The sequence below is a fragment of the Triturus cristatus genome, chromosome 1_1 (assembly GCF_964204655.1).
Source record: "Triturus cristatus chromosome 1_1, aTriCri1.1, whole genome shotgun sequence".
Lineage (NCBI taxonomy): Eukaryota > Metazoa > Chordata > Amphibia > Caudata > Salamandridae > Triturus > Triturus cristatus.
Genome location: NC_140579.1, coordinates 400,906,821 through 400,916,529, shown reverse-complemented (window position 1 = coordinate 400,916,529; position 9,709 = coordinate 400,906,821). Strand labels below are relative to the sequence as shown.

The 9,709-nt window shown below is 53.9% G+C and overlaps 1 non-coding gene and 1 pseudogene across 1 annotated transcript; both read left to right on the top strand.

The window, feature by feature from the left end:
• The first annotated feature begins 1,982 nt into the window (after nucleotides 1–1,982).
• On the top strand, nucleotides 1,983–2,135 carry LOC146870307 (5.8S ribosomal RNA). Its single transcript, XR_014959912.1, has one exon. It is a non-coding gene; the product is annotated as a 5.8S ribosomal RNA (ribosomal RNA).
• Nucleotides 2,136–2,559: 424 nt separating this feature from the next.
• LOC146870306 (28S ribosomal RNA) overlaps nucleotides 2,560–9,709 on the top strand; it is a 10,887-nt pseudogene continuing 3,737 nt past the window's right edge.

Sequence of the window (9,709 nt, the reverse complement as noted above, 5' to 3'; positions counted from 1 at the left end):
GCTGCTGTGGGTGGATTGCTAACGCTGACCCCAGAGAACCTGTGTGCCCCCACCTCGCTGAGCAACGCGACTTCTGCCCGCCTGTGCTGCTGTGAGCACCGTGACGGCCTGCCCTGCCTGGCCTGATCAAAGTGAACAACTGCCCCCTCAAGCCGGAGCTCGCAACGTAAGGAGAGACTGCCTGTGTCCAAGCGCCGAGCCTCTGCGACCCCAGGCCGTAGAGACCACTGCGAGGACCGACGACGCACTGGTTCACCGATCCTGGCCGATGCCGACAGCGCTGCGCGCTGAAAATCACCCCCGAGCCGCCCCTCCTGCTTCCCACCTCGAGGTGTGCTGGGACGTCTGAAAGCGCCCCATGAAGCATCGCCGTCCAATGACCAAGTAGGACTGCAACGCGACGCGGAACGCCCTTCTCAAGACTGCTGAGGCCACCACGAACTTTGCCCCCAAGATTAAGGTACTGTGAGCCCAAGCGCCCCCGTGCGACGCGTACTTTCCTTTGTACGGCCCGTACGGCGCTGTCGTCCCGCTACGCTACTCACGCGGGAAGCGTGAGGCTTTGCGCGGTTCGTACCAAGCTCGTAGGGCGCGTCCCTGCACCTGTACGGCCCATACAGGGTGAAGATATAGCCGTTTGCTCACGCGGGAAGCGTGAGGCGAACAAAGACCAGTACTGTTGGTGTACGACGCGTACGACGACGAGAAGAGCCGTACTGGAGGTGTACGAGGCATACCGAAGCAAGTACGGCGCGTACTGACGCCGGTACGAAGCGTACCTTCAGCGCTACGGTGCGCACAGACCCCAAGAACTCTGCATTATTGCTAAAATTGCGTTTTAAGAACTGTGGCCTCATAGAACATTGAGATAAGTAACTGGAACCCCCTTTTGAAGAGAAGAACTGTATTTTTGAAGCCTGCTTGAAGAATCTTTTATATAAAGAGCTTTTATTTTTACAAAATACAAGTCTTGTGTCTCTGTGTGGTGGGTTGGTGATTGGTGTGGGATACCATAAATGCTTAACCGTATGTACTCTGGGATTTAGCCTGACTGCTCGCGCCACGTTACCTAGAGGGTGAGCAGGGGTTATTTTTCACGAGTAATCCTTTGCCCTGACTTAGAGGAAAGGGTCCCTGCTTGTCGCAAGTGCATACCTGCGCCAACCAGAGACCCCGGATTCTAACAGTGAGGGACTGGGGACGGGGGGCGACCCCAGTCTCCTGTCCCTCTCTGGGAGGGGCACAGTGGTAGGCCCTCCTGAGATGGAACCCAAGCTCACCCGGCACCACCCCTGCTGTGGGGGGAAACCGAATGGCAGTGGGCTGGTACCACCCCCCCTAGAAGGACCTGCTGCTGGCTGGGCCCTACAGCGCCCAATGTCCCGGCCCGACCGAGATCCGGGTGACTGAGGAGGGGCCCTTCTCATGTGGCAGGGCAGCCTGGAAGAGAAGGGGCTGAAGGTTTGAGGGGACCTCGGCTCCTCTCGGTGGGAGGCGTGCAGGATGGGGAGCTGCCTGGCTCTTCCCTTCTGGCACCTCTGGCACGGCCAAGGGTGGGGTGGGCTGTACAAGCCAGCTTGGTGCACGGCTCGGGGACGCCCGGCGATGGATGGCTGAGGTGCAGGTGGGGTGACCCTCCCTCGTTGCCAGGTACCCGGTTTGACCCGGTCCCGTGCGGCCAGTCTGAGGGGTTTGAAGACTCGTGCTGTCCCTCCTGGTTACTCCGGGAGGGACCGGCGGCTGTGGAGCTGCCTACTCCTGATGCTCCAGGAGCCCCATTCCTCGCCTGCAGGAGGGTGGGCGGGGACTCCTGGGCCGAGCGCCTGGCAATGATTTTTTCTCCCAACGGTGCAGTCTGACTCCCAGAGGGGAAGCCTTGAATGGGGCGCCCGGGCCATCTCGCCGCGCGGGCAGATGGCGTCACCTTCCTCCTGCATCTCCTGCGCCCGCAGGTGGGCGAACGTTTTCAAAAAGTTGCCTGTGACTCTTGGCGGTGGATCACTCGGCTGGCGTGTCAATGAAGAATGCAGCTAGCTGCGAGAATTAGTGTGAATTGCAGGACACATTGATCATCGACACCTCGAACGCACCTTGCGGCCCCGGGTTCCCCCGGGGCTACGCCTGTCTGAGGGTCGCACGATCGTCAATCACCCCAGGGCTTTCCCGGGACGCGGCTGGGGCCGTTCCAGGATGAGCTCCGCTTCCCCTTCATCCTCCTACAAGGTCAGACCCCCTGATCGCTCGTGGCAGGGTCCCTCGCTGGGTCCTGCCGCGGAGGTACGCCGCCAGCGTGCCTGGCCCCCGAGAAGGGGCCTGGCGACTGGTTTGCCCCGGGCCTATCTCGGGACGCCTGGCTGCGTGCCGCGCGTGGCTGTCTGTGGTGTCCCACCGGCTGCCTGCGCACACGTGCCTCGGGCCCCCTCCTCCGCGGCCAGCTTCCCGGCGAGGGCGAAAACCCTCCAGTAGCGATCCTGGGAAAGAGGGCGCGCGCTGCCGGGACGCCAGGGGGCTGGCCTTCCCCGGCTCCCCCTTAAAGCTCTGGCGTTTTTCTTCTGACAACGACCTCAGATCAGACATGGCGACCCGCAGAATTGAAGCATATTACTATGCGGAGGAAAAGAAACTAACCAGGATTCCCCCAGTAACGGCAAGTGAAGAGCCCAGCGCCGAATCCCCGCCTGACAGCAGGCGCGGGAAATGTGGCTTACAGAAGACCGACTCCCTGGCATCGCTCAGGGGGCCCAAGTCCTTCTGATCGAGGCTCACCCCGCGGACGGTGTTAGGCCGGCAGCAGCCCCCGGCGCGCCGGGATTGGGTCTTCTCGGAGTCGGGTTTCTTGGGAATGCAGCCCAAAGCGGGTGGTAAACTTTGAACTAAGAACTTTGAAGAGAGAGTTCAAGAGGGTTCAAGAGGGTGTGAAACCGTCGAGAGGTAAACGGGTGGGGTCTGTGCAGTCCGCCCGGAGGATTCAACACGGCGGGAAGGTCGGTGGCCCGGGAGTTCTGGATCCCCTCTGCGGGACCGGCGCCCGGGCCCTACCCAGCCCCCGCAGGGTGCATTTCCTTGCACCGCGACCGGCTCCGGGTCGGCTGGGAAGGCTTTGGGTGGCAGGTGGCCCTCTGCTCCGGTGGAGGGTGTTACAGCCCTCCTGGCAGCAGCTTCGCCGTGTCCGCAGGCCGAGGGAGATTCGACCGCCTCCGCACCCTCCCCCGGGCACCTGTCCCCGGCCGCCCCTCGGGGCGCGCCGGGAAGATTGAAGGTGGGACGGGCCCCCTGCTCCCGGTGCGACTGTCGACTGGGGTGGACTGTTCTCAGTGTGCCCTGACCATGTTGCGCCGCCGGGTGGGGAGGCCAACGCCGGGCACCAGGGGTCTGCGGCGATTTAAGTTACCCACCCGAACCGTCTTGAAACACGGACCAATGAGTCTAACACGTGCACGAGTCGGAGGGCCGATCGAAACCCTGTGGCGCAATGAAGGTAAGGGCCAGCGCGAGTCGGCTGAGGTGGGATCCCGCCGTGCTTCTAGCGGCGGGCGCACCACCGGCCCATGTCGTCTGCTCCGTCGGGGAGGTGGAGCATGAGCGTGCGTGATAGGACCCAAAAGATGGTGAACTATGCCTGGGCAGGGCGAAGTCAGAGGAAACTCTGGTGGAGGTCTGTAGCGGTCCTGACGTGCAAATCGGTCGTCCGACCTGGGTATAGGGGCTAAAGACTAATCGAACCATCTAGTAGCTGGTTCCCTCCGAAGTTTCCCTCGGGATAGCTGGCACTTGGAGCCCCCAGTTTTATCTGGTAAAGCGAATGATTAGAGGTCTTTGGGCCGAAACGATCTCAACCTATTTGTAGGAGAGTAGGGTCTGCTTTCTATGTTCACCCCCACTTTTTGCTTTTGCTTCACTGGTTTTCGACTTAGATGTGGCTGTGGGCCTGCCAATCAGACCCACAGCCCAACTGTTCTCTCTCTAAATTCATACTATGTACTTTAGGTACATAACCCAATTGGTAAGGATCACCTTCTAGGGCCCTGTACAGTGTACCTTAGGTACCCAGGGCATAGGTGTACCCTAGGCCTACCAGGGGCTGGAGCATGTATTATGCCACCCCTGGCTGGCCTTCCATTATGACACAACTGGTTGATCACTCAGCTGGGGCAAGGTCATGTAATCACCCCTTGCTTAGGTGTAGTATTCCTATACCTACCTTATATATAAACACATGGGTAACCTATCAGTCACTCCTATGGCAGGCCTTAACAATCCTGAAGGCAGAGTGCTTGGTATCATGTGAGATGGTGCTCTAGCATGAGCTGAGCCTGTCTGCAGCTTTCGGAACCATGTCCTTATAGCTGTTCTATGATATCGCCTACCATATACTCTTAAAGTGCCTTATAATCCTCGCGGTTATGGTAACTATGGTTTGGCTTTACTAACACTTTGGAATACTACCCCCACACCATTTCTGGCGATGAGGATAGTATTCCTCCCTTCTAGAGGGAGAAGACATGTTGAAAACCTACTACCCGGTTAAAGTTAACCAGAGCCCCAGCATCACAAAATGGATGCTGCTGCCACAGACACAAGTCTGACCTCCTGCTGCTGGGAGTCCTTCCAGCGAGGGAGGCTTGGACAATAGGTTTCCTGCCTTGGGAGGTGCTAGCACCACCCTAGACAGGCCTTAGTGTATTGGGGCAGGGAGGGATAATTGAAACGAGACACTGCCTGGGCACACAAGGTGTCCCATGCATAGTCCGGTTCAAACCGGTGCTGGGGCACTCCAGCCCCAGTCCTGGCATGAAACTGGACAAAGTGAAGGGGGTGTAACCATCCCCCTCCCTGGTCCCACCCATAGGAGGGACCTAGCAGGTAACCCAGCCCCCCAGATTAGTATAAGAGTGGGAGCTGAGTCCCTAGGACTTTGGATTATCCTGATAACTGAAACTTGAACAGAAACTCTGGACCTTCGACATTCGACTACGGAAGAAGACTGAAGAATCTCCCTTGTGGCCAAGGAGTGGCCACCCTGTGCAAACAGGCACCATCAAGCGACCTGCCATTTGCTTTGCCTGAAGTTCTACGAGGAACCGACTGCAGAGCCTGACCAGCGCCTTGACTTCCAGACTTCTCCGATGTTGATCCACATCCACAGCAAAGCTGAGATCCGTGGAGGCGACGAGAGACGTGGGACCGGCTACCTGGGAAAATTGGCTACTTGCTTCCAGCGCAGCTTCTGAGGCATCCTCGAAGTTGTGCTCTGGGGATTGAGAAGCCCCAACCCCAAGCACCATCTGCACCGAAGATCAGCCCTCCACACTCCACGAGTTCTGCGTGGGGCCCTTCTGCATTTTCCTGCTCGACGCATCTGTCCGGTTGCTTGCCCGTTGGCTAGTAACCTCTGTGACGACGAACCCTTGACTTTCCATTGTTGGTTTGGCTCCTCCAGACTGGCCCTTGCTTCCCTGTGAAAGAGAAGCACCTCAGGCCTTCCTGGCCTGCAACAGAAGCGAATCCTTCATTCTGCGTGGGTTGCGCTTGCCAAGGCTTGTTGCGTCCCAACTCGACATCGACGCTGCCGACAGCAAGAACCCTCGTGGGACAGCTTGCCTCCTGGTTCTGGTCATCCTTGACACCTCCTGGTACCCGTGGCTGCTGCGACAAGCTTCACCTCTTCACCTGCATCTTCACTACATCGCCTGGTTCCTTCCTGGTTCCTTCCCGGCTCCTGGCTGTTGACCTAGACTCTGTCCCCTCTGCTTGCAGGTATCCTCCTTCTTGATTCCATCCTTGGAATCCACTGGACACTCTTCACTGACTGCCTTTCAGCATCTTTTCTTCAGGCATCCATAGGAGTCGATGACGAAACCCGACGCAAGTTCACACCTATGCACCCGCAGCCCGTGGGCTAGGTAACTTGAGTACTCTGGTGCTCACAAGGGTATTGGCTATCCTAGTGTCTAGTTTCCAAGTCTCTAACTCCTAGTTCCTTCTGAAGTGTCCTAAAACTCTTAATTTCAAAATATTACTATTTCTATCGACTTTAACGCATTACGTGTGAGTGTTTCCACTCTGCACCTGAATCCCGTGGGCCTCCCACTGCCTAGCAACTGATAGGATAGTGTAGCCCCAGCGATTCCCTAGGCCTAGGCCTAATCTGTGTTTGTGACAGTGGTTCTTATACCACTTACTTAGTATATGGTTTGCGTGGCCCCTAGGGTCTAACTGTATTACTTACCTGTGTGACTTATGTATGCTTAAATAAGACTGTGTTGTACTTACCTCGAATCTCATAAACAGTGCTAAGGGTATTTTGACTAGAATAAATACATTCTATTTTTATAATATATCTGTGGTGTCCCTTCATTTGGTATTCAAGGGGTTGCAAATGGTATGACAGCTGGCTTCACATTCCATACAGAGTTTAGCCTAAGACTGCTCTTGTCCATGCTACCACTAGGATAGCTGGTCTATAAGGTTGACTTTACAACCAATCACCATAAGGGTTGTTTGGAATGATACAAGGTGTACACTAGAACTAGTGACATCATATATCAGGCCAACTTCTCACACTATTCTCAAACTTTAAATGGGTAAGCCCCGCGGCTCGCTGGCGTGGAGCCGGGCATGGAATGCGATTGCCTAGTGGGCCACTTTTGGTAAGCAGAACTGGTGCTGCGGGATGAACCGAATGCCGCGTTAAGGCGCCCGATTCCGTCGCTCATCAGACCACAGAAAAGGTTTTGGTTGATATAGACAGCAGGACAGTGGCCATGGAAGTCGGAATCCGCTAAGGAGTGGGTAACAACTCACCCGCTGAATCAACTAGCCCTGAAAATGGATGGCGCTGGAGCATCGGGCCCATACCTGGCAGTCGCCGGCGCTGAGAGCTGCGGGGGCTAAGCCGCGACGAGTAGGAGGGCTGCTGCGGTGCGTACGGAAGCCCAGGCGAGGGCCCGGGTGGAGCCGCCACAGGTGCAGATCTTGGTGGTAGTAGCAAATATTCAAACGAGAACTTTGAAGGCCGAAATTTAGAAGGGTTCCATGTGAACAGCAGTTGAACATGGTTCAGTCGGTCCTAAGAGATGGGCGAGCGCCGTTCGGAAGGGATGGGCGATGGCCTTCGTTGCCCTCGGCCGATTGAAAGGGAGTCAGGTTCAGATCCCTGAACCCGGAGTGGCGGAGACGGGCGCCCTCGCGGCGTCCAGTGCAGTAACACAAACGATCCTGGAGAAGCCGTCGGGAGCCCCGGGGAGAGTTCTCTTTTTTTTTGTGAAGGGCAGGGCACCCTGGAATGGGTACCCCCCGAGAGAGAGTCCCGAGCCTTGGAAAGTGTCGCGGTTCCGGTGGCGTCCGGTGAGCTCTCGCTGGTCCTTGAAAATCCGGGAGAGATGGTGTAAATCTCGCGCCGGGCCGTACCCATATCCACAGCAGGTCTCCAAGATGAACAGCCTCTGGCATGTTGGAACAATGTAGGTAAGGGAAGTCAGCAAGTCAGATCTGTAAATCCGGGATAAGGATTGGCTCTAAGAGCTGGGTCGGTCGGGCTGGGGCGTGAAGCGGGGCTGGGCGCGTGCCTCGTCTGGACGAGGCACCTCCCTCCGGGGCGGCAGCGACTCTGGACACGAGCTGGGCCCTTCCTGTGGATCACCCCAGCTGCGGTGGTCACCTCTCCCCGTGCCCCATCCCCGGGGGCACGGGGCCGGCGTTCTGCCACGGCCGGCGCCTAGCAGCTGACTTAGAACTGGTGCGGACCAGGGGAATCTGACTGTTTAATTAAAACAAAGCATCACGAAGGACCGAGGCGGGTGTTGACGCGATGTGATTTCTGCCCAGTGCTCTGAATGTCAAAGTGAAGAAATTCAATGAAGTGCGGGTAAATGGCTGGAGTAATTATGACTCTCTTAACCTATTCTCAGTTGTAGTGGCCTTTACCTCCCAGTGGTCCCGCCGGTAACTGCCTCTATAGTACTAGACTCTGCGTAGAGAAGTCTATAGAGACAGGCTAAACAAGGTTCTATCATGGCAGCGAGCGTGATAGTGAGAAGTGGCGAAGCAAACGAACACATTTCCAGATGGGGCAGTTCCTGAAGAATAAAAACCCCGTTAAGATGGCGTAAGGAGGTGCTGTCTTTTCAAGAAATCATTAACCTCCTCATCGAATTTGACAAACCAGCACTAGCTTCAAACAATACAACAAGCAACAACGATTCAGGTCACGTTATAAGCCTTAGTTTACCCTCCGAAGCAGAAGAAGACACAACAGTAGACCTCAGCGAAACCATCAAATTTGTGGCCTCTTCAGCCAAGAATGACATTGGTACAGCCAATTTTGAAAATCTACCGGATGTATACGAAATCAGCAAAGAATTGATAACAAAGAAAAGTGACTACACAAAAAAAGTCACATATTGGAAATACCCAAACGAAAAGTATAAATGTGAGACATATTGGGAACTTTCAAAGAATTGAGAAAACATGTCTCCAACAAGCATAAAGGCTTCTATCTCAAAACATTTTGTTCAAAATGTGACAAAGAAGCCGAATACCACAATATTGCATGCCATTATGCAAAATATAAAGGAAGACCTCAAAAAGGAGAGTTGCCATTCCTGTGCAGCTTCTGTGACCTCTGATTTGGAACAAAGATTGGAGTTTCACAACATGCTCGGCACGCGCATCCAAGAGCGCAAAATGAGGCTAGACTAGCAGCTCTAGCAAGCAGCAAATCATCAAAACTATGGTCACAGGAAGAAATACTGCTATTAGCAGAATTGGAAAAAGTATATGAGAACAAAAGAAACATTAATGCGCTGATGGTTCCGCATTTTGACAATAAAAATAGAAAACAAATTGCAGAAAAAAGAAGAGATAGAAGAGATAAGAGCAAAAAATCGGCAAAGGATGTGCTGCAAGCATCCAATATCTCTGAGAATGACTCCTGCGATGAACCAGAGATTGCAGTAGAAGTAACAGCTGAAAGGCGCAGAGACTTTATCAATCGGAAACGAGCGCCAAAAATAAAAAACTTGGATGAACTGAATGATAGAATCACAGAAATCGAGAAGTACACCAAAAACATCCAGCATCACGATGTTGCTATGGATCTGACGGATGAGATAGTGACTTATATATCAGAAAACACCAATGATATAAGTCCTGTACCAGCAAATCGTACCAAACCAACGAGCGAACCCAATAATGAACCTATGAACTCTGCTCAAGATGAGCAACAGACTGCCTCTGTACAAAACAAGATACCAAAGACAGATAAGAAAAATGGAAGGCTCAATCAGACACACAAGAAAAACTATGCAAAAGCAAAGGGCAGTTACAAGGAATACCAGGCAATGTTTCAAAAAGACAAAAAGAAAATTGCCAGGATAATCACTGATGGGGCAGAAGATGCCACCTGTCAAATCAGTGCTGATGAAATCTTCCAATACTATAAAGACATAATTGAAAAAGAAAACAAGAAAAATCCCAAATTCATCCCAATTGACCGGATACCAGATGAATGGGAAATTGGAAGTCTATGTAAAGAAATTACACTGCTCGAAATAACTAAAGCCTTCGATGAATCAGATTTAAAGAAAGCAGTGGGGCCTGATAAGATTGGTCTGAATGACTTATATAAAGTGCATAGCAGGCAACCAAGACTGCTGCCCAGAATCTTATCATCTTGATTATTGATGAGAAGAGTACCAGACAGTATTAA